This window comes from Pleurodeles waltl, unplaced genomic scaffold (assembly GCF_031143425.1).
Source record: "Pleurodeles waltl isolate 20211129_DDA unplaced genomic scaffold, aPleWal1.hap1.20221129 scaffold_37, whole genome shotgun sequence".
In the NCBI taxonomy this organism is placed as follows: Eukaryota; Metazoa; Chordata; class Amphibia; order Caudata; family Salamandridae; genus Pleurodeles; species Pleurodeles waltl.
The window spans coordinates 5,606,344-5,630,353 of record NW_027150076.1 but is presented as its reverse complement, the minus strand read 5'-3'; the positions used below and the strand labels follow the sequence as shown (position 1 = coordinate 5,630,353).

At 46.7% G+C, this 24,010-nt stretch overlaps 1 protein-coding gene across 1 annotated transcript in view; it reads left to right on the top strand.

The window, feature by feature from the left end:
* The window catches only part of LOC138276084 (zinc finger protein 850-like), a 146,097-nt gene that overhangs the window by 89,505 nt on the left and 32,582 nt on the right, over positions 1 to 24,010 (top strand). The window lies entirely within an intron of this gene.

The window sequence follows — 24,010 nt, the reverse complement described above, 5'->3', positions numbered from 1 at the left end:
CCACTGGTTCCCTCGGCGTCAGTGGACTCTGCCTCCAGAGTCCTGTGGGATGCAGCTCCCTCTGTCGCCGGTGCCCCTGCTCCTCCGCCAGATGATACTAATGCACACAAGGACAGGATGATAGAAGAAAAAAGGAGGGGGGGAGACAAAGGAAACAATGGGTAAATTACTGCACCAACACCACCGTCGGCGTACACAGCACCCTCACACACAGGGAACAGGCCTAAGAAATATGCATTGCACTACCAGTGATATGGCTAGTCACCAAGGCATGATGAGGAGTGCACAGCACCAACTGCAGCACACCTGGGATCCACGATGCCCTGGCTGAAAGTGACTACTAACAAGCTAGGTTACCTGTATTTGACATGCAACTATTACCCTAGAGATGACCCACGCTGCAATTTCTGGCCTGGCCTTAGGGGCAACTACCACCCGGTTAGCACCCCACTAGCCCAAATATGTAATGATACCCACTGTACTCACCCCCTTGTGGCTACTGTGAATCCCTCAAACGCCCATCCAGCTTAGGGTACACCACAGCCAGTATGCGGGCCATCAGAGAGGTCAGGGTCTGATGGGCACCCCTTCCTCGTTGGGAGGCCATCTCCAGCTGGGCCACCGTGGTCTTCCGTGCCCAGCGTCTCAGTTCCGACCACTGTTTCCGACAGTGGGTGCTACCCCTGCCATAGCCCCCAGGGTCCGCACATCCTTGCTGATGGCGCGTCATAATCCCTTCTTTTGATGGGCGCTGAACTGCAGAAGCAATAAAGGTAGAACACCATTACAGTAACAGTCCAGCCTATCACACCCATGGCCCACCATACCCGTTTCCATCACCATTGGCACATACATAATCCAGCTCACAACATGTACACCCCAATAGATAATCCCCCCTTACACAATGCCTTCACACACATCTCCATGCATCCATGCCACATGCATCGTGCCCACAGTGTACTCACCTGTTGGTCTGGAGGCCCATACAGCAGTCCGTACTGGGTAGGACCCCATCCACCAGTCGCTCCAAGTCCTCCGAAGGGAAGGCTGAATCAACGGTTTGAACATCCCAGTCATCAGAAACCCCACCAGGTGTAATTACATCAGCCATTGATATTTCAAAAACATATGGAATTTGAATGACTTCAGTAGTATAAATCAAATGGAACCTTATTCCACACAGTCCCATCAGGAATTAGTACAGCTGAAATATTCACAAGGGACAAGTCTCTTCGGACCTTATGTGGGGAAAGAGATGGAGTTAAGACTTAATCCACTGGCTCGACAGAGAGGGTTCAGGAAGATAATGATCATTTATCAAGAGAAAGAAAACAGTCACAAAACCAATCCATAATAAGAAACCACGCAATGCCAGAAATATCCACAGATAGTTCCATGGATAAACTAGTTATTTTGAAGCCATATGTACAGCTTACATGTCTTTGAAACAGTTTCAGAAGCAGATGCGGATGAAGTCGAAGAAAAGTCATCAAGATCGATGAAGTAACCAGAAGCAGTATCTGCACACACAGGAGCCGGTGCATTACTGGTGGATGGATCCACTTCGCGTGGAGGTTCATAGTAGACAATGTCATCAGTTTGTGTTGTGTTGGAGTAGAAGACAGCCACGTCGTGGACAGGTGTTGTCGTTGAAGTGGTAACAGGAATCAGCAAAAGCTCATTTTCCGCCCTCTTCATGTCCGAGGAGGCATTTGGAGCATTGTTGTACATGCTTGTGTAGTCAGAAGAGTTGTTGTTTCTTCCTTGCAGAGGTATATCATTTTGGGTAGTGAGAGGGGACTGGGAACTACCCAAGGGACCTCTGGGTCTACTGTGCAGGATCGGCCACATGGTGAAGTTTGATGTTGTCAATGGAGACAAATCTGTTTGCTTCGGAACCAGGCAGCAGTGGTAAGATGATAAATCTGGTACCTTATTTTCCCAGGACTTGGACCAATGCTCTGTAAAATGGGCCGAATTCCTTCTTCACAGCAATCTTCTCACAAACCAGATCCCCAACATTAGGAATCTAGCCTGTAGAAGGTGTTGGCAAATCCCTTATTCCTAAGGTGGCAGCACTGGCAGATGAGTTATCATCACAAAATTGCTGAAGCTCCTGTAAGACAGTAAATGTAAATGTAAATTAGCACTTGTATAGCGCACTACTCACCCGTTAGGGTCTCAAGGCGCTGTACTCATACCGCTATGGAACCCCTCCTGGCTTTTCCCTGTGAGGCGCCCACTCCTGAGCACCCCCAGGGTGAAGCCAGGCATCCAAGCGCTGTTGGGGCCGTTGTGGAGATTAAGCAAGCTATTGCCCAGAGTTGCAGAGTGGGACCCATGAATTAGATTAGGCACCGAGGCGAGAATTATCTGGTCAAGGGGAATTGAGCCCAAGACCTGCCGAAGCAGGACTTGAACCCTGGTCTTGAGCCAGATCTCTGCTTCAGGGTCTGCCGCTCTAACCATTGAGCCACACTTCTCCACTGTGATATGTTCATTTTTGTCAAAGGGTGTGTCTGCTGCCACCAAACCAGGGGCATCTAGATCTGGGACATAAATAGGTATCCCAAAGAGAACCTCATAGGGAGTGCGTCCTCCGAAGGACCATCTTGGCAGATTATTCAGTGCTTTCTGGACCCCATATAGGTGGTGAAGCCAGCTGCTGCCTGAACCTAATACTCTAGCTGTAAAGGACTGCTTTAGATCTCAATTCCTCCTCTCCACGACCAAATTACCCTCGGGATGGTAGGATGAGGAGTCATGGAGTTCAACACCCATAGTCTGCATAGTGTCCCTGAATGCCTTAGAGGCAAAGGCAGGGCCCTGGTCCGAATGGAATGCTCCAACCTCATATGTACCGATAAAGATCAGCAAGCCGACTGCTGTGGCCATACCCACAGGAATCTAGAACAAGAATCTACAGCGACTAAGATGTATTTGTATGCACCATCAGGTTGTAAGGGACCACAGTGGTCCAGGTACACACATTGTAGTGGCCCGTTGGACATTAAGAAGGATGTCTGCGGTGGGTGTTTGATGTTTGAACCCTTTATCTACGGGCAAATGTCACAACTAAGGACCTATTGCTTGGTCTGTTTGTATAGACCTGGCCATCAGAACCGTTTCTGTAAGAGTGTGATTGTGGCTGCAATATCAGCATGTGCAGAGGCGACACCCTCATGCGCTGCTTTGATGATTTCTAATCTTTGGTCCTGGCTGGGGACCACTCGAGCTCCAAACCCAGGAAGTGTTGCATATGCAACATTCTGTGCACTGATGTAGTATGAATATTTTGTAGGGTATGCTTTAGGAAGAGGCTTGCTGTTCAGCCGGAGCTTTCATGGCAGCCAAAATGTCATTATCCAATCTCGTTTGGGAACGAGCTACTGCAACAGAATCCGTAGCTACTGCAGATTTGGCCGTTTCATCAGCGAAAGTGTTGGCAATAACGTGTACTCCTACATGTTGTGGTCCAATGTATGGACTACATGAGCATTCATTAGCTTATCCTTAAGATCAGCCACCCTCCCCCACAGAGTTCTGTGTTTTATGGTGTTCCCCTTTGAGTCTCTGAACCAGTTCAATTGCCAAATAACGAGATACTCATTGCAGGACTGGACACAGTAGTACAAATCGCAGACAATCAATATGAGTTGTCCTGGATCCGTATGTTCTAGCTCTAGGATAAGGGCCATATGTTTAGCCTGCTGAGCTGTGCAGTCCCCCAGGGTCTGTGTGTAGGTATTGTGATGGTGGAATATACCATCCTTCATCCCTCCGCTCACTGCTGCGCAAACAGCTGAGTACTGATGTTTAGTACCTACAGCTGGTTGTGCTGAACCATCATTGTAAATGACAGTTTGGTATCTGTCAAGTGGCAAGATATCTAGCAGTGCGGGGTACTCCTGTTCGTATTGGAGATATTCTTGTGTTTGAAGTTTGGGATCAAAGATGTAATCAACATCGGTGGCAGTCAGGGAGGTTGCCCATGGAATCCAACGTGGATGTAATGCTTTAGCATTAGGAACGCTTGCTTTGGTGACAGCTTCTAAGGCTGGCACAAGGGTAACAACAATAATGCGTTTCCCTTGGGCAAGTGGCCATTCCTTGATGACAGCCATCTGTACAGCAGTCTGAGTTTTATCTTGTTCTGCATTGCAACATAAATGTGATTTATATACAATGGTCACCGTGTCAACCTCGTTAAAGGTGACATAAGTGAACCCAATGGCACCACCAATTATTCTTAATTTGTTTTGTTATCACATGTGTAAGTGTTTTGCTTCTAGCATGTCCTGTTGCAATCCTCTAAGGATGCGTGTATGTTAAATTTTCCAGTGCCTGCTAGAAAAATCAGGGCATATTAACTCATGAAGTGGCTTGATGCGTTGTGCATAATCAGGAATGTATGTTCTGCCAAAGTTGAAGAAACCAAGTAAAGATTGTAGTTTCTTGATAGTATTTGGTGGCTTGGGTTGAGCACATTTTTCTAGAAAGTGTGGGCCAGACTCTTGCCCTCGTTTGATAGTTCGTATCCCAGGAACAATACACAGAGAAAGGCTATTTTAGCTTTTTAAGTTGAATTTGTAGCAAAGAGCTGCGAATCCTAGAACAATTCGATCGACCCTGGCAAGATTAATGTTGAGGTCATCATTGGTGAGATAGATATCCTCCACATAGGACAACGCCACAGGATCAATATCATGCAATATTGATGTTACACGGGCCGGAATCAGCCCTGGGGTGTTCTTATAGCCTTAGGCCAAACAACAAAAGCTTTTTTGTGAGCCAATGAGAATGCACTCATATCCCGACTTTCGTGTGCTAAGTTCTGGCAGAAAAAAGCATTGAAGATATCCAAGGTTGTTTTATATTTTCTTATGCACTATGGCCCATATTTATGCTTTGTTTGTGCCGTTTTAGCATAATTTTTTTCCGCTAAAATGGCGCTGACCAAACTCCATATTTCTATTTTGACGCTAGTGTCAAAATATTGAAGTTAGCGTCATGTTGTAGATGCAGTAAACTACCTCGCGCTAATTAGATGCAAGGCAGGTGTTCCCATCCACAACATGATGCTACCCCCCTAGCGCCTTATTTATACTTTTGTGCAGAAATTATGTGCATGTAGTAGGCGGACCCAAATAATGGCGCTAAGCCTGCTTAGCGTCATTATTTAATGCCTGGGTCAGACCAGGATCAGGCTTTAGGGTACCTGGGGAACCACTCCCATGGCCAAACCCCATGGAATGGGCCCCCAGATGCCCACCCCAAGCCTCAGCAACACCCCCACCCACACTAGAGGGACACCATAGGATGGGGGACCCCATCCTTGGTAGATAGAGGTATTATTATTTTTTTCAATTTACTTTTAATTTGTAGTTTTTTTAAAGTGCCACTGGAGGCCCCTTACATGGGGCCCCCTGCCTGGCACTGGGTCTTATGGCCTTGCCCAAGGGAAACTGGTCCCCTGTGCTGGCCATTGGGGTGGTGGGCATAACTACTGTCTTTATTAAGACAGGAGTCATATTTGGGTGTTAGTGCATAAGGAAATGACGCTAGGCTGGTTAGCGGCATATTTATTGCCGCTAACCAGCCCAGCATAATTTCTGTCCCACTAGAGCTTTTTTCCGTACTGCCCCCCAGCTAGCGTCTTTTTCTTAGAGGCTAGCCATTCCTTAGCACCTGCATGCACCATTCCGTAGATATTCCACATGTGGGAGCTTACGGACGTGCTCAGGTGGCCAGTCCCTCTCGGCCAATAGGATATCACAACTAAGTTCATCCCAGAATATCACACTAATGGTGCGCTCTGTGTCTCCCTCAATTTGGATATTTAAAACGTAAACCCTGTCGGGTGGGAGAACGTGCCTGTTGCTGTCTCGACTGCAATAAAGTCGCTAGTTGCTGTCTCATCCAGATGATCTTTCATACTCTGGCGACATATCATGACCTCTACCGCACTGTCCAGCAGTGTCAATGTCCACATCTTGTTCTTCAGCAATGTTCTCAAGAGTACTGGCATTTTTAATTGACAGTGCTGCCAGCTTTTTCTTTTTAAATTGTGGGTTTTGCTGTGGGGCCCACTCACTCGCTACCTCTATCCAGTGTGACCTGAAAAGTACGAGAATGACGTGAATCAATATATCTGTCTGGAGCTTTTATATTTTCTCTATTTCTGAGATTATATCTCCTGTCGGAGTGCTCCAGGTGTGGAGAATCTGCTCTCTAACTTCGTCTGTGTTTAATTTGTTTTTGTTTATCCCAGCGCTTCTTTGAACCCTCCTGTGCTTGTTTGATACTGTCCTTAGGGGTGGTACTCTGTATTTCAGGCTTTTTCGGCTTGGCTTTCAAACTATCCCGTCCTATACTGGTATAGGTATCCGAAATAATTTTCAGTAGTTGTTTTTCCTGTTCCAAATGTGGTATCTCTCTGAGCCGCTGGCGTATAGCCAGTGCTACTGCATCCACTTTTATGTTAGTAAGTATTATTGAGGAGACTGCGTCAAAGTTACGCATTAGTTTTACCCTCAGATCTAGGGCTGGTGCAGCCCGTGCTCTTTCTGAATTTGTTTTAACACCTCTGGTAAATTGGCAAGTGTCGGGGTAGCAGGTGTGGCAGTATATATATTGCAGCGAAGACTGTACCCCATGTGGTGCAGTCATCCACTGAGGGAACCATCCCAAATGACAAGCACATTGTGAGAATTCTCTGTTTATCCTGTGGTCCCGTATGATGAAACACAGCTTTCAGCTGATTAGTTTTTTGGGCTATCCAGGACGGGATCTTCTCTCGTATTAATCCCAGCAGTAGGCAATTGGTACCCAGCAGGTGCTGGTGGTGCTGGACACGCTGGTGTTGTGTTCAGAGTTCGCATTACGAACTGAACAAGTCATCTATATAGTGTTATTAGCTCATTGTAAAGTGTCCACAGATCAGCTGCATATTTCGTATATCAGGGTGAGATGTGCATGTGGTAAACATAGGCCACGTTCGTCCGTCATTACCTATGGGACCTAATCTTACATTTTGTATTACGTGTGGTAGGGCGCCATTAAACCAGTTCTCATGTTCTTAGTAAGTAATCGGTATTTCAAGATACAGGTATGCTTGGTACCGTTGTGGTACGCCTGCAATTCTGCATGTGTGTAATCTGAATGTAGTGGGGTCTTCCTCAGGAAAGGTGACCAAGGAATAGAATGTTTCTGTTTGGTAAGATTCACTAGCTTCTACAATAAAATGTAACATCCCTGCCTCATCTGTTAGGCTATGTGCTATGAGATGTAGTGTTAATGCATGTCTGACATTCTCAGGAATGTCGATGGCATTATCCATATTAAGAATGGGTTAAGAGGTGGCACACCAGATGGAGAGAAAGTCCTTTTAAGATTTTGAGCTCGAACAACCTACAGCCTAGTTAGTTACTCCCTGTTCAGCTGAGGAGGATCTTCCCTAAGACCACGGACGTCTAGGTATAATGGTACTTAGGATACTTAGGATACCTGTTATGTGTGAGAAAGAGATACTCAGAGCATCCGTAAATGAGTGCCTAGTCGTACCGGTCGTCATCTTGGAAGGCGCCTGCGTGAGCAGGAGAGTGACTCCGTCACCCCACCGGAGATTTCTTCGGTACTTTTGGTGCAGGACGAAGACAGGGTGTCCTCAGAGGGTGCACACCATGGAAGCTGTTGCAGGTCCTGGTTGGAGCTGAAGTTGCAGAGGAAAAGTATCCCTTGTGGATACTTTGTTGCTGTTACAGCGGTTCCTGGAGAAGGCTGCAGTTGATCCGAGTTCAGAGGATGAAGTAGTAGTTGCAGAGGATTTCTGAAGGAAACTTGCAAGCCGATTCTAAAGAGAACCCACAGGAGAGGACCTAAATAGCCCTGAGAGGGGGATTGGTTACCTTATTAAGTAAGGACCTATCAGGAGGGTTCTCTGACGTCACCTGCTGGCCACTCAGAGCCCTCCAGAGTGCCCCTACACCTTGCAAAGCAAGATGGCTGAAGTCTGGGTCACACTGGAGGAGCTCTGGGCACCACCCCTAGGGTGGTGATGGACAGGGGAGTGGTCACTCCCCTTTCCTTTGTCCAGTGTCGCACCAGAGCAGGGGACAAGGGGTCCCTTCAACGTTGTAGACTGCCTTATGCAAGGAGGGCACCATCTGTGCACTTGAAATCATTTCCAGACGCTACCATATGTTGCCTGGACAACTGTGGGAGTAAGCTCTACTGCAGACATGACAGACAAGGTTTAGGACAGAGAGAGAAAAAAGTTTTTAGAACTTATAAAAGAACAAGAGAAAAACCTTTTCAAACTTTTGAAAACTTTTAAAAAGTTTTTAGAAACTTTTTAGAAACTGTTTAGAGAAGGAAAGTTAAACTGTTTAGGTTACTGTGTATATTCTGAAGTATTTGGTATATGTTTTTCTTATGAAAAGCACCAATGGCAAAGTGGTAAAGCAGTTACAAGTACTTATCCCACCACTGCACCACAAATGTAGGATGCTGGCCTGGCTTATAGTGGTTACCTGATGGTACTTACACCTTGTGCCAGGTCCAGTTATCCCTTATTAGTAGATTAGTAGTGTTCTAGCAGCTTAGGCTGATAGAGATAGCTATAGCAGAGCAGTTTAGGCTGATAAAGGAGACATGCAAAGCTCCTACTATACCACTTATATCATATTGCACTATATCATAAGAAAACACAATACTCAGAGTTACTAAAAATAAAGGTACTTTATTTTAGTGACAATATGCGAAAAGTATCTCAGAGTGTAAGAAAACACTAAGGGTGTCCAAGATACCCCACCCCAAGACCCTGAAAAGTAGGAGTAAAGTTACCCTACTACCCCAGAAAGACAGTAAAGTCAAGATAGGGGATTCTGCAAGGACAACAACTGACTGCAAAGCACTGAAGATGGATTCCTAGACCTGAGGACCAGCAAAGGAAGGGGACCAAGTCCAAGAGTCATGCAAGTGTCCAGGGGGGGCAGGAGCCCACTAAACCCCGGATGAAGGTGCAAAAGGGCTGCCTCTGGGTGGAAGAAGCCGAACATTCTGCAACAACTGAAGGTGCCAGGAACTTCTCCTTTGGTCAGAGGATGTCCCGCGGCGTGCTGGAGCATGTAGAGTTGTTTCCTTGCAGAAAGACCACAAACAAGCCTTGCTAGCTGCAAGAGTCAAGGTTGAAGGTTTTGGGTGCTGCCAGGGCCCAGGAAGGACCAGGAGGTTGCCCCTTGGAGGAGGAGACAGAGGGGGCGCTCAGCAACAGAAAGAACCCACGCAGAAGCAGGCAGCACCCGCAGAAGCACCTGAAGAGGCGTTCAGAAGATCTGAGCACGGCGGTCATCTCAGCACAACAAAAGAGGGTCCCACAAAGTCGGAGTACAACTCAGCGAGTTGGGCAATGCATGACGGAGTGCTGGGGACCATGGCTGGGCTGTGCTGTGCACGAAGGAAGTCTTGAAAAGTGCACAGAAGCCCTAGCAGCTGCAGTTCATGCAGTACACAGGATTACTGTCTGGCGTGGGGAGGCAAGGACTTACCTCCACCAAATTTGGACAGAAGGGCCACTGGACTGTCGGGGACACTTGGATCCAGCTCCTGTGTTCCAGGGACCACGCTCATCAAGATGAGAGGGGACCCAGAGGACCCGTGATGCAGAAGTTTGGTGCCTGCGTTAGCAGGGGGAAGATTCCGTCGACCCACTGGAGATTTCTTCTTGTCTTCCAGTGCAGTGTGAAGGCAGACAGCCCTCAGAGCATGCACCACCAGGAAACAGTCGAGAAAGCCGGCAGGATTAGGCGCTACAATGTTGCTGGTAGTCTTCTTGCTACTTTGTTGGGGTTTTGCAAGCGTCCTGGAGCAGTCAGCGGTCGATCCTTGGCAGAAGTCGAAGAGGGAAGTGCAGAGAAACTCTTGTCGTAGTTTGGACTCTGCTGGTTAAAGGATGACAGTACTTTTGTTTGTAGGCGACTACGCCTTTCCTAAAAACAAGTCGCAACTGTTGTCCCAACCTTACCGGCTCACTAGCAGCACCTCACCAGAAACACAATAGTAAAAGGTGATTTGTGGCAGCCTAGTCATGGACTCGAGAATAAGACATCTCAGGGAGTGTTGTGGTTAAATGGAGATTACCCCTTTCTCACAGATATATCATGTCTCATACAAACACAGGCAATGACAAAGATGCAGTAAAGTTTCAATGGTTTTTATTTAACATAACTGCAATTTGCGATAAGTTGCATGGGCTGCAATGATTAGGATAATGAGTAATGCAAGAAACAGAATCGTGAAGACGAGAGTCATTATTACAAAGACCCCCACCATCTTGCAATGCAGAGAAGAGACATACAAGATGTAATATGCCCTAATACCCTAATGCGAAAGGCCTAACCTCCTACCTAGAGGAGAGCTGGGTTTGCTAAACCTAATCTGCCAATGCCATGTCCATGAGAGGAGCCCCCAACCCTTGTTACCTTGGAATGAGGTCTCTATCTCAGACTCCGCAGGGACACGAAGACTGGGTCAGCGTCAAGACGACGTGCAGCATCGATATCAGCGATGGTGGCGATGCCCTCTGGTCGGAATCCCTCTGATTATCTGTCTAAAAGTGTGATATATTTATACAGATCTTCAAGGACCCCTGACGTAGGTGTGTTCCCAAACAATAGATAACAGACATGCTTGGGACGGCAATTAATATAAACAATCCCTCGAAAGTATAGAGAGGGCAAATCCCTAAGTGTAAACACCTACAGTTTGTTTGTCTTTGTTGCTTGATCTTGATGCCTTAGCGCGGTGACACTGATAATGTAACTCATAACAAGTGGCCTAACTATAAACAAGGCAGCCATCTTAGAAGAATTAAATAATTAAATGGGCTAAGACAGAGCAAGCTAAGTAGGTTAAAAGTCACTAGGTGACGGGGGCACAAGTCTGCAATCCAGAGGCTAAGCTAACTCCTGCTATCCCATTAAAAACAAACTAGGATTCACTACACTCTGGTGAGCTCTTGCATTCGCTATCTGAAGAGGAACCCACAGGAGAGACCCTAAATAGCCCTCAGAGGAGGATTGGCTACCTAACCAGGAGGGGTCTCTGATGTCACCTGCTGGCACTGGCCACTCAGAGGTCTCCATTGTGCCCTCCCACCTCTGCATTCAAGATGGCAGAGGTCTGGGACACACTGGAGGAGCTTTCGGCACCACCCCTGGGGCGGTGATGGACAGGGAAGTGGTCACTCCCCTTTCCTTTGTCCAGTTTCGCGCCAGAGCAGGGGCTTTGGGCTCCCTGACCCGGTGTAGACTGGCTTATGCAAGGAGGGCACCATTTGTGCCCTTCAAAGCATTTCCAGAGGGTGAGGGAGGCTACTCCTCCCCAGCCCTTAACACCTATTTCCAAAGGGTAACACCCTCTCTAAGAGGAAATCCTTTGTTCTGCCTTCCTTCCACCCCAATACCAGAATGGTGTTGGGGTGACAAATCCATGATCCTAGACATGTTACATGGCCATGTTCGGAGTTACCATTGTGAAGCTACACATAGGAATTGACCTATATGTAGTTTACGCGTGTAATGGTGTCCCCGCACTCACAAAGTCCGGGGAATTTGCCCTGAACAATGTGGGGGCACCTTGGCTAGTACCATGGTGCCCTCACACTTAGTAACTTTGCACCTAACCTTCACTAAGTGAGGGTTAGACATATAGGTGACTTATAAGTTACTTAAGTGCAGTGTAAAATGGCTGTGAAATAACGTGGACGTTATTTCACTCAGGCTGCAGTGGCAGTCCTGTGTAAGAATTGTTTGAGCTCCCTATGGGTGGCAAAAGAAATGCTGCAGCCCATAGGGATCTACTTGAACCTAATACCCTGGGTATCTAGGTACTATATACTAGGGAATTATAAGGGTGTCCCAGTGTGCCAATGAGAATTGGTACAATTAGTCACTAGCCTTCAGTGACAATTTTAAAAGCAGAGAGAGCATAAACCCTGAAGTTCTGGTTAGCAAAGCCTCAGTGGTACAGTTAGGCACCAAACAGGGAACACATATAGGCCACAAACTTATGAGCACTGGGGTCCTGGCAAGCAGGATCCCAGTGACACATATCAAACACACTGACAACATAGGGTTTTCACTATGAGCACTGAGCCCTGGCTAGCAGGATCCCAGTGAGACAGTAAAAACACCCTGACATATACTCACAAACAGGCCAAAAGTGGGGGTAACAGGGCTAGAAAGAGACTAACGTCCTACAGGTACTGCTAGCTGGCCAGAAAGAGTTAGGCCAACAGTTGTCACACGGTGTGGGATTTAACTCAGTTCCCCAAAATCCAGTAGTGTTGCTGCCTAAATCCAGGAGTCTCATTACTATAATGAGAGTTAACACGAAAGTGGCAGGTTGATTTTCCAACCCAAAGGGCATCACTCTGAACTGAAAGTGGCCTTTAGGTGTAGTCAAAGCAAACCACTCCTTGCGTCATTGTGTGAGGGCTATCTGCCAATAACCTGAAGTCAGGCCAAATGTTGTCAGATACCTTGCAACCCCCAGCTTGTCTATGAGTCCCGCAGCTCTGCATATGGGGTGAGCATCAATCTCAGTGACTGCATTTAGGCTTCTGCAGTCCATACAGATCCTCATCTCATGGTTCCCTCCTTTGTGGTTAGGTTTTAGCTCCAGTACCACTGGCCTGGCCTAAGGACTACTAGAGGGCTCAATGGATCTCAACTCGAGCATCTTAGCAACCTCAGCTTTGACCTGATCTGAAAATGTGAAAATCTTTCAACTGACAGGCAGGCTGTCTCCAGTGTCCACGTCATGGGAACAGCAAAGTATCAGATCTGGGTCAATGGCAACAGACCAACAAACTGGTTTAACAGCTGGTAGCAATCTCTGTGCTGTGGTTCTGTTAGTGGAAGAAAGAACTACTTCCTCCACTGAGCCATCTTTGACATTGGTGGACAGCAAGTCCGGTTCACTTTCCTCTTATTCCCCTCCATCTATCACCAAGAGCATGGGAATGTCTGCTCTGGCATGGTGAAGTATCAGCCTGTTCACATGGATAATCCTGTGAGGGTTTCCTTTGGATTCCCAAGTCCATCAGATAGATGACTTCCCCTATTTTGTGAGATTAGAATAGGATCTGGCCCATTTGACATAAAGGCCCATATTTATTCTTTTTTAGGGGTGCATTTGCATTTTGTAAGTTTGCGCCCCTTTTGCATCAAAACATTTCGCAAATGCGTCGCTAAAAAAGTATAAATAGGGGCCGAAGTGTCCTAGATGATACAGGCTCCAAATACCACACCAACTGTCCTGGTTGTAATCCACCATGAGGACATATGGTCATACTAGTGCTTAACAAGCTCCTGGCTGGCCTCCAAACTTCTGTTTGTCATTTCCATGTATCCTGCCACTCTGGAGTGAAGGCCTCACACATAACCCACAATATCCTGTTTTGCCTCCTTAAGAAGTCTCCTCAGTCCTCTCTTATCAAACTTAGTGGACCTTTCACAGGATGTCCAAAGAGTAGTTACACCATACTCATCCCACATTGCTTTCAGATAGGCTGATGCAAAGTTAGTACCCTTTCTGAAATTACCTCCTTAGGGAACCCAGCCCTTTGGAACATTCCAAGAAGTGTCATAGCTCCTGCAGGCACAGTGACTGTCCCAAGGGGTATAGTCTCTGGATATCTAGTGACATGGCCCACTACACCCAGATCATTCAGGGGCTGAATGTGGGTCTCGGGGACCAAAAATGTCAATCCCCACCCTCTCATGGGGAATCCCCACCACAGGTAGTGGTATTGGGGAAGCCTTTAGCCAGTCCCTATCTTGCCACAGACTTGACAGGTGACCCAGGAGCCACAGAACGCCTTCACTTTCTCAGACACTTAGGCCAATATAAATGGTTGACCAACATTTCCCATGTCTCAATCTGCTCCAGATGTTAAGCTAGGAGGATGACATTGGTCAGGTTAAGGAGGAATTTCTGTATTCATGGGGGATCACAACTCTCCTGGGTGCTGCTGTTTTGGGGTTCCTTGCTTCGCTATACAGGATTCACTCCTCCGAGTATACCTTATGAGTACCACTAACATCTCCTTTTTCTTGCCTGACAGCCAACTCTCAGACCTTCCAGAGTGGGACAAGTCTTTTGTCCCTGGCTCCAGTGCTTTCTGGAGGGATCTCCTGCTCCTTCAAGTTCTGTCAGCTCTGGCAAGCATTCTAGCGAAGCAGCCTCTTCAGACACCAGACGTTCCTCCTGGAGGTTAGGTTCTTCCTTGCCTGGAGACTTTTGGAAGTTGGCATATAGCCTTCTCACCCTTTCTCTTGATACTTGATACTAGAGGCCTGGGCCATTCATCCAGGCCCCAGTTTCCCTTGACTTTCCCTCAAGGCATTTTGTGCTGTAGTGAAGACACACACCCACTCAGGGAGACCCAGCATTCCTGCATGAGTCTCCACCTATGCAGGCAGAAGTTTAAAAGTCATTCACGAGCAGGCACTCCACTTGGATGGCACAAGTCACAGCTACATTCTTTGGGCCAATAACCCCTCCTCACTCAAAGTCCACCATGGCTGTGGGATGGAACTTTGTGACATCATCAGCATTAACCATTGGTGCAACTCATCAGGGAGGATTTGGTCTGGGTAAACAGTTCTGCCATTACCATGATTTTGCTGACACCTGTATCTCTTAGAGCCTTTACATCCACCACACTGATTCTTTGCACTGCCTACTTCTCCAAACTTGAGCCCATTTTTAAGAAGCTTGGCACTGCATTATATGGCATGTTACCCCCAATCTCGGCCTGATGTCAGTGTGTTTGTCTGTGTTCACTGGGATCCTGCTAACCAGGACTCCAGTGATAATACTCTCTCTCCTCTAAATGTTGTCACGGCATACTGGTAACCCAGTATTTCACCCAAAATTGACATACTGGTCACCCCTTATAAGTCCCTAGTATATAGTACCTAGGTACCCAGGGCATTGGGGCTCCAGGGGATCCTTATGGACTACAGCATTTCTTTTGCCACCCATAGGGAGCTCATGCAAAGGCTTCTGCAGGACTGCCATTGCAGCCTGTGTGAAATGCTGCATGCACCCTTTCACTGCCATTTACACTGCACCAGGTCACTTATAAGTCACTCATATTGCAGTCCTTCCAACCCTGAATGCTGGGTGCAGAGTACCTGTGTGTGAGAGCACCCCTGCACTAGCAAAGGTGCCCCCATGACCTCCAGGACCATTTCCCCCAACTTCGTGATTGCGGGGACGCCATTTTACGCGTGCACTGGACATAGATCACCTCCTATGTACAGCTATGGTAGCTCCGAATATGGCCATGTTTGGTATCAAACATGTTGCAACCTTTCCCGAAGGCTTTTGCAAGCATTGGTTGCAGGATTCCATAAACTCTGATGGCTCTTTAGAGGACATCCAGTACTGCCATTACAGCCTTTTGAGGTTTTCCAGGCAGCCCCAGCTGCTGCCACCTCTCAGACAGGTTTCTTCCCTCCTGTTGCTTGAGCAGCTCAAGCCCAGAAAGGCAGAACAAAGGATTTCCTTTGGGAGTGGGATGTTACACCCTCTCCCCTTGGAAATAGGTGTTACAGGCATGGGAGGGTTAGCCTCCCAGAGCCTCTGGAAATGCTTTGAAGAGCAAGGATGGTGCCCTCCTTGCATAATCCAGTCTACACCGGTTCAGGGACCCTCAGTACCTGCTCTGGCATGAAACTGGACAAAGGAAAGGGGGAGTGACCCCAGGGGTTGTGCTCAGAGCTCATCCAGAGGGTCCCTGGGTTTTGCCATCTTAGATTCCAAGTTGGCAGGGACCTCTGGGAGCATCTGAGTGGCCAGTGCAGGCAGGTAATGTCAGAGCCCTCCCCTGATAGGTGCTTACAAGTGTAGTGTGCTCCCCTAACGCTACCATGTGTGCGCCGTTTTAAACATATGGTGCACCATGGTGCAGGTTAGGGACAATAGTGTCATAATGTTTGACGCTATTGTAGTGCATTGCAGAATTAGTGCCAAAAATGTTGGCGCTACTCCTGCAAGGTACATAGGGGCCCATTAAGAATAATGGTGAGCCCCCTTTAATGCCTGGTCTGTGCACGCATTAAAAATAGCTGCAAAAAATGTCACAGTAGAATCTCATAGATTCCACTACACCATTTTTGCAGTACCCCAATGGGGGAATGCCCCCCCCTTGCATACAATATGCCTGGTGCAGGCATGGTGTGGAGCAAGGGGTTACAAAGTGGCGCAATGCATGCATTGTGCCACTTTGTAAATCTGGTGCAGCAAATTTGGCCTCGTTGAGCCACGTTAGTATCGTAAATAATTATGCTAATGTAGCACAAGGAGGCGCTAGGCCTTCTTAAATCTGGGCCTTGGAGGGCAGTGGTTCAAGCGTTCAACTTCCTCCCCACCCAAGAAACTAAGGTGGCCTCTGTGAACCCTTTTCAATTCCCAGGGAAAGCTTCCACCCCCAACTGTACACTAGTGGTGGGTTTGGGATGGTCACCACTGGCTGACTTTTTGGTGCTCACATCATTTCCCTTAAAGCAGAAAGCCAGCCTCTGAAGGGTCATAGTCCTTTCCCAGGAACCCTCTCCCCTTGGAACTTGGCACTGGGCTCTCCGCTTGGGCATCTTTAGGGGACCCTTTGGGAGATTCCTTTTTTTCCCTTGCTCTCTCTTTTCTCCTGATGGTGGTCTGCCCCCCTTTCTTATGATCACCCCTTGGTACTTTTTGGGTACAAAAGTGCGTACCAGTTCATCAGCCACAATTCATGAGTATGTGTTCTTTGACCATTAAACTATAGAGCCCTTTATGAGTATTCACTCTATTACCCTTAATCCAGCTCTCCAGTGACTTTACAGAAGCATCCACAAACTCCGTCCATGCCTGTGTGCCCCCTTGTGAGTGTTCCTAAACCTTTGCATGTATTCTTCAAGGGTGAGACCAAAAAGCTCAATCAGGGCCTCTTTCATATGGGGATAAGACTCAGCCACTTTATCCTCAAGTGTCAGGAAGCTGCCTCCCCTCTGTTAAGACAAGTTACCAAAACAAGGACCCCAGTGTTGGGCACTCACCCTTGTCAACCACAGAGCCCTCCAAACTTTGCAAACTTTTCTAAACGTTGGTAAACACCTAGAAAACAGTACCTCAGGAAATCTGAACTCAGCATACTTTTCAAAACTCCGTCTTAGGTGTCGATTTGGCTGATTTTTATTCTGTGCTTTCCTTCAGTCTCTTTTCTGTTTTTAGAAAGCATTAAGGGGCATATTTAAGAGCCTCTAGCGCCATCTACCGACACATTAGCGTCATTTTTTACGCTAATGTTTCGTTAGATGGCCAAAATCCCTGCACCATATTTACAGAGTGACGCAATGCATGCATTGCACCACTTTGTGACCCTTTGCGCTACATTATGCCTGCGCCAGGCAAAATATATGCAAAGTGGGTGTTCCTCTGTTAGGGAGGGCAAAACAAATGGCGCAAGGAAATTTAACAGGTTTCCTTGCGTCTTTTTTTGTAGCACTTTTAATGCCTGCTCAGAGCAGGTGTTAAAAAGGAGCTTTTATAATGGACCCCTATGTACTCTGCAGGAGTGGCACCAATATTTTGGTGCTACTCCTGCAGAGTACATCAATAGCGTCATTATAAATGACGCTGTTGCCTCCCACCCTGCGCCATGGTGCGCTGTATCTTAGATGCCACATGGTGGCAGTAGGGGGGCGCTAAGGGGCGCAGGGAGAGTGGCGCTGCACTGGGTGCAGCACAACTTTCCTAACTTTTATACATGTGCAGAAATGTTGGCATCATGTCTGCTTACTACTTGGGCTGACATATTTTAGAGATTCCAGTTTTGGATGGTGCTATTGTATCAGAGATGCTGACTGAGTAAGTAGACATGCGTTTACTGCTTTTTGGTTTCATTTTAGGAGCATACAATCATTATGTGAAATAAAGCACACATTTATCACTATGTGAGTTTATTCCTATTGATACATTAGTATCCGCATGTGCAGTTTTGTTTTACAAATGTAGAAATAAAGATGGGATCAGATACTATAAAAATCCAAGTAGCTGACTCAAGGTGAGAGGGACTTCACAACAGAACTGTTAAGATGTTATGGCGGTTTGCAGTACTTTTTGCCCCCCCACCCCACCCAAACTCCCACACGCCATACCAGGACCACTGCAGGATATATATGAATAGTTTGAGAGCCAAATCCCACCTTCACCACTCCCCAGCACCACCATGGACCTCAGCTGACGCTGAGCCAATGGACTCCCATCTCTACGGAAGACACTCGAAAGCTCATGAACCCTATCCACTCAGGGGCACCCTTGTATCCTTTCATACACCAAATTTTCAAACAAGCCAGCACCATCATCACCCCCGAACCCTGCTGGACAAACAATCGCTCCATCAAAACCTCCACCTTCTCGAATGACTAGATGCGCACAGAGATCCAACCGCTACTAAAAACCCTCTGCCGATCCTAGAGACATGAAAAACTACAGACTCATCTCTCTCCTCCCCTTCCCAGCCAAGGTACCGAAAAACTCATCAACTCGCAGCTCACGGAATTTCTCGAGTCAAACCACATCCTGAACCCCTCCCAATCCAGTTTCTGGAGAAATCACAGCCATGGAGCCACAGATGACAACCGCACCATACTGGACCATGGAGTCACGGCTGCCGTCATCCTCCTAGACCTCTCCGTCGCTTTCAACACCGTATCCCACACCACCTTACGCACCACGCTTCAAGGCCCTGGAGTGGATCCACTCCTTCCTCATCGGAAGGACCCAGAGAGTCAGACTTTGCCGTTCTTCTTGGAACCAACAGAAACCAGCTTTGGAGTACCCCAGGTCTCCTCCCTGAGCCCAACCCTCTTCAATATCTACATGGCTCTGCTCACCAAAATCGGCAAACAGCACAACCTCAACATAGTCTCCTACGCCGACACACAGCTAATTCTTTCCCTCACCGACGAACCATCAACAGCCAAGGGCAACTTCCACAATCGAATGAGAGCAGTTGACGATGGGATGAAAAACAGCTGCCTCAAGCTCAGCTCGGAGAAGACAGAGATCCTCCTCCTGGGTCCCACTGCCTCCATCTGGGATGACTCCTGATGGCCAGCTGCCCTTGGAAGGGCCCCCCAACCCACTGACCACTCATGCAACCTGGGCATCATCCTGGACTCCATGCTGTCCATGACCCGCTAAGTTAATACCACGGCAATTCCTTTTGTACAATGTTGCTACTATGGTCTCCACCCATCTTTGCTTTAAGAAAAGTCCCTTACACTCCTGTCTCAAGAGATGTGCCTCTTGAAGCATAAATATATGGGCTTTGCTTTCTTTTAAATATTGGAAAACTATTTGCCGCCTTTTAGCTACCCGAAGCCCGTATACATTCCAGCAGAGGATCGCCCAGGTTTTCATTGTATTTCTCTCACCCAAACCCATTCCTTCCATTCCAGGTCCTGCTATACCCAGAGCCTACATATATCTAATTGGTGCTTCAATCAGACTTCTAATCGCATGACTAAAATGGAGGACATCAATTTATTTTCTCCCACTGCTCCCTACCACAAGTGCCCCCTCTTGGGAACTTTCCCTACTATGTTGTTAGGCATTTCCTAATGCCTGTTTTGTCCAGCCCTAAGGAAAACCATCACCACACCTTCACACTTTTTAATTTCCACTTGGGTTCCCCCCTTCTTTATCTGAGCAATACAATCATCTACATCCGCTGGTTCAGAAAAGTTGGGCATCTTTGTTTGCCACATAACCTTCATGATAGCTGGGAACCTCAGTTGTGCAATGGCACCCAACTTCTTTAGATCCTCCAGTCTTTTCCCAGCTCCCACTGTCTGTCGGCCGTCTCTTTAGAGATGTCCGATCTAATCCTGAAAATTACCCCTAGCACTTGCAGGGTGCCTGATTTCAGGGCTAGCCCCAATATTTTTTCTTTCACAGAATATGAAAGAAAATTTACCAGAATCTTCCAAGGATTATTCCGTCCAGGAAGTTGTTAGAAAGGGTCTCTTTGCACTTGCTAAATTTCTGCTTCAAGGTTGTCCATCCAGTTGTCTTGCAGGAAAGAATTCCTCAACAAGTTGACTACAAATGTTTTAATATTCGTCCCTTGCATCCCTTCTTTCACCCCCAGAATTCTGACATTATTTCTTCTAGCATTATTTTCTTTTCTTTCCAGTCTTGTCTTTAGGAGAGTCACCTCCCAGGTGTTTTCTTGCACCACAGAGTGAAGGTCCAGAAACTCCTTTTCTAAGTCCTGAGTATGCTGAGTTAAGTTCTCTGTTTTGTCTTCTAGGCTGGAGCAGGTGGCCTGAACCCCATTCTAGTTTACCTCCAAAATTGCAAAGCACTCTTTAATCTCTTGGGATAATTGAGCAAGGGTCTGATGAACCAAAGCCCACCCATTAGGCCTACCATTCTGTGTACCTACATCTTCCATCTCCAGGGGCTAAGGCTGCATACCGCTCTCTCCCGTGAAAACCCCCCTTTCGGCTGGATCAGAAGTATCCACCGCCAAACCTCCAAATTTGTTATGCGTTATTAGCATTGTTATCACTGGAAGGTCTGCAGTGGTAGATGACTCAGCGGAGTTAGCTCTCCCAACTTCCATGTCCCTTGCTTCGTACCAGTTCCCTTTTGCTTCCATCTTCTTCGCCTTATCCTCTCTAATGCAGCCACTCGTATCAGGTCGAATTTTAAAGTACTTTTTAAAAAGGGAGTCATTCTCTGGGGGTTTTTAACTGAAAAAGCCTTTTCTTCATTGGGAGACCCCATACTACTGTTTTCACAAAAGGGTTTTTGGAGTGAGGAGCCTTAACTAGAGAATTCTTCGACCGGGGTTTAGTTGCTCTAACAGAGACCTTTACTTTCATTTGTTCCAGGTCAGCACTGTCTTTTATTCCACCCTCCTGTATGTTACGAGATCTAAAAGACCTTTAGGAATATCCCACTGCACAACCTTGCTTCATGTGAGGTACATTTCTAGCATATTGGACCCTAAGGTCAGCCCCTACACCTGGGCCCAGCTCACCATCTAGGTGTTGATCATCATTCTCCATTAACAAGAAAAGCCGCCTGCTCACTTTGTCTGCCACAACCATCTGGTTTGACTCCTCTCCTCTGTCCCAGTACGTATCTCTCTTTCAAACTGACAATTCTGCCTTGTGCTGACTCTATCGCTGTCTCCTCTGAACTCATACTTGGCAGCCTCCATTGCGCAGCGCACTACTCCCAGAGTGCTCCGGCCGCCACAGCCCAGCAAGGAACACCCGAGGCCACCATCTGCAACCTGCACTGCCTTGAATTAACGTTAAGTGGAGGGGGGCCGAGCTGCTGCACTGCTGACAAGGCGCAACGATCATCCTGCCATGGTGTGGCTTTCCCTCTGACGGGCGCCCCGACCTGCCGCTAGCCGGCCACCATGTTCCCCGCTTTCTGAAAGCTATCTTAAAAAAACTGTACAATTACAACCTCACACTACCACAACATTGCCCAGAACACCAAAAATAAAAACAGACTTGCTACAGGTGGAGATGGCCCTGTCCAGGAAAGACTTCAAAGATGTTAATATTAGACTTACCAACACTAAGGGAAGGATCAGTGCAATCAAAGACCATAATAGCCTCCGTACAAAACACATAAAAAAATCCTCAACTTCTTGCTGGCTAGCCTCAAATGTGACATTACGGAACTAGCAGATCGTAACAGAAGGAGCAACCTTAGAACGTTTGGACTACCAGATGGGCCTGAAGATGAAGCTCACTCGACGATCCATTTCAATAGTATTCTGGATGCCATCAACTTTGAACTTCAATTTCACTAAAGACTTTGAACTGGAACATACTCACCCTGCGCCACAATTCAAACCCAAGGACTCAGTCTCACTGAGATCTCCAATTTTGAAACCCCTAAAACATTAATATTCTCAAATCATACTAGCTTATATGAGGAAAGTTGAATTGGTCAACTGGCAATCTCTCTCTCGCAGGATTTTGGCAGGACATGGTCAGCCACAGGTAGAAAACGTTTTCTTGACCCTCAGGAAAAACCCAGAGAAAAATCAGTTCAGCACTCCTCTATTGACTCTTTCAAGCTCAAGATTGTTTTTTCAAAAGTTCAAACCCTTCACGGAACCTTCAAACCTAGAAAAGGTTTTAGAGGATAGGTCTGAATTTTGGATGGAGGAGGAATGGAGTCTACTCCAGACTGCCCCCTAATCTGTCACAAGTCTCTATCATTGTTGGGTAACACTCACCGCTCATGCCAAGCATCACTCCTCGCTCATATACCCTCATACATGCTTTCTCATCATAACCAAGACCATATCTGATAGCCTACTCATATCTCTCACGTATCACTGCAACACTCTGAATCAATGGCTTCACTCCTCGCTCATATACCCTCATACATGCTTTCTCATCATAACCGAGACCATATCTGATAGCCCACTCATATCTCTCACATATCACTGCAACACTGTGAATCAATGGCATCACTCCTCGCTCATATACGCTCATACATGCTTCTCATCATACCCGAGACCATATCTGATAGCCTACTCATATCTCTCACATATCACTGCAACACTGTGAATCAATGGCATCACTCCTCGCTCATATACGCTCATACATGCTTCTCATCATAACCGAGACCATATCTGATAGCCTACTCATATCTCTCACGTATCACTGCAACACTGTGGATCAATGGCATCACTCCTCACTCATATACCCTCATACATGCTTTCTCATCATAACCGAGACCATATCTGATAGCCTACTCATATCTCTCACATATCACTGCAACACTGTGAATCAATGGCATCACTCCTCGCTCATATACGCTCATACATGCTTCTCATCATAACCGAGACCATATCTGATAGCCTACTCATATCTCTCACGTATCACTGCAACACTGTGGATCAATGGCATCACTCCTCACTCATATACCCTCATACATGCTTTCTCATCATAACCGAGACCATATCTGATAGCCTACTCATATCTCTCACATATCACTGCAACACTGTGAATCAATGGCTTCACTACATTATCTAAGGGGATACCATTGCTGCCACTGACTTCTCAGCCTCATCGCCTTACCAACACTCAACAAATAGCAGATGCTACAGACAACTCCTGGCTGAACCCACTTTACCAATATAAACAACCTATGGTATCTGTGCTCACTTCCCGTTTACAGCATACACCTTTCTCCCGGGCCAGAACGTCACCAGAATGAGCGCAATGAGACGGTATTGTATATTGTATTAAGGTGCCTTTCAGGGCATAGATGATTATTCATATTGTACAGGGTACTTCAGGTATTTTACTCTCATGCTATTTTGTACTCCACGTCACAGACATTTTGCAGTTGTTTCTGTGTTTTATAATAATAACATTCTAATTTAATACTCAGCATACATGATTATGCACCAATACTATTAAATTGTGTGTATATGAATACCAAAAATGAGTAAACTTACACAAAGGTGTGAGTTTATCTTTGTGAATCGAGCCCATAATATCTGCTATTTCACCAGCAGCTGTGTAAATAGTGAAGTTTTCTTGATATTTGCTTGACCACTGGCCATATCATGCATATGTCCTGTGTGTAACCAGTAGCTGGGTAAATAGTAATGGTTCTTTGCTGTCTCCACGTCTGCCATCCAGATAGGATATGATGTCTTGTATTTAGCCAGCAGCTTGGTAAATAGCAATGTTTCTTTGCTATTTGTAGTGTCGCAGGTCCATCAGAGCATAATCTCTTCTAATAGCCAGCAGCCAAGTAAATTGTGAAGTTCTTTGCTGTTTCCACTGCCTCTTGCGAAACCATTCTTAAACTTTTATATTTACTGTGCAGCTGGCTAAAAAGTAACATTTATTTGCTAGTTGCACAATGGCCTGGTAAATAATGAAGTTTCTTTGTACAGGCA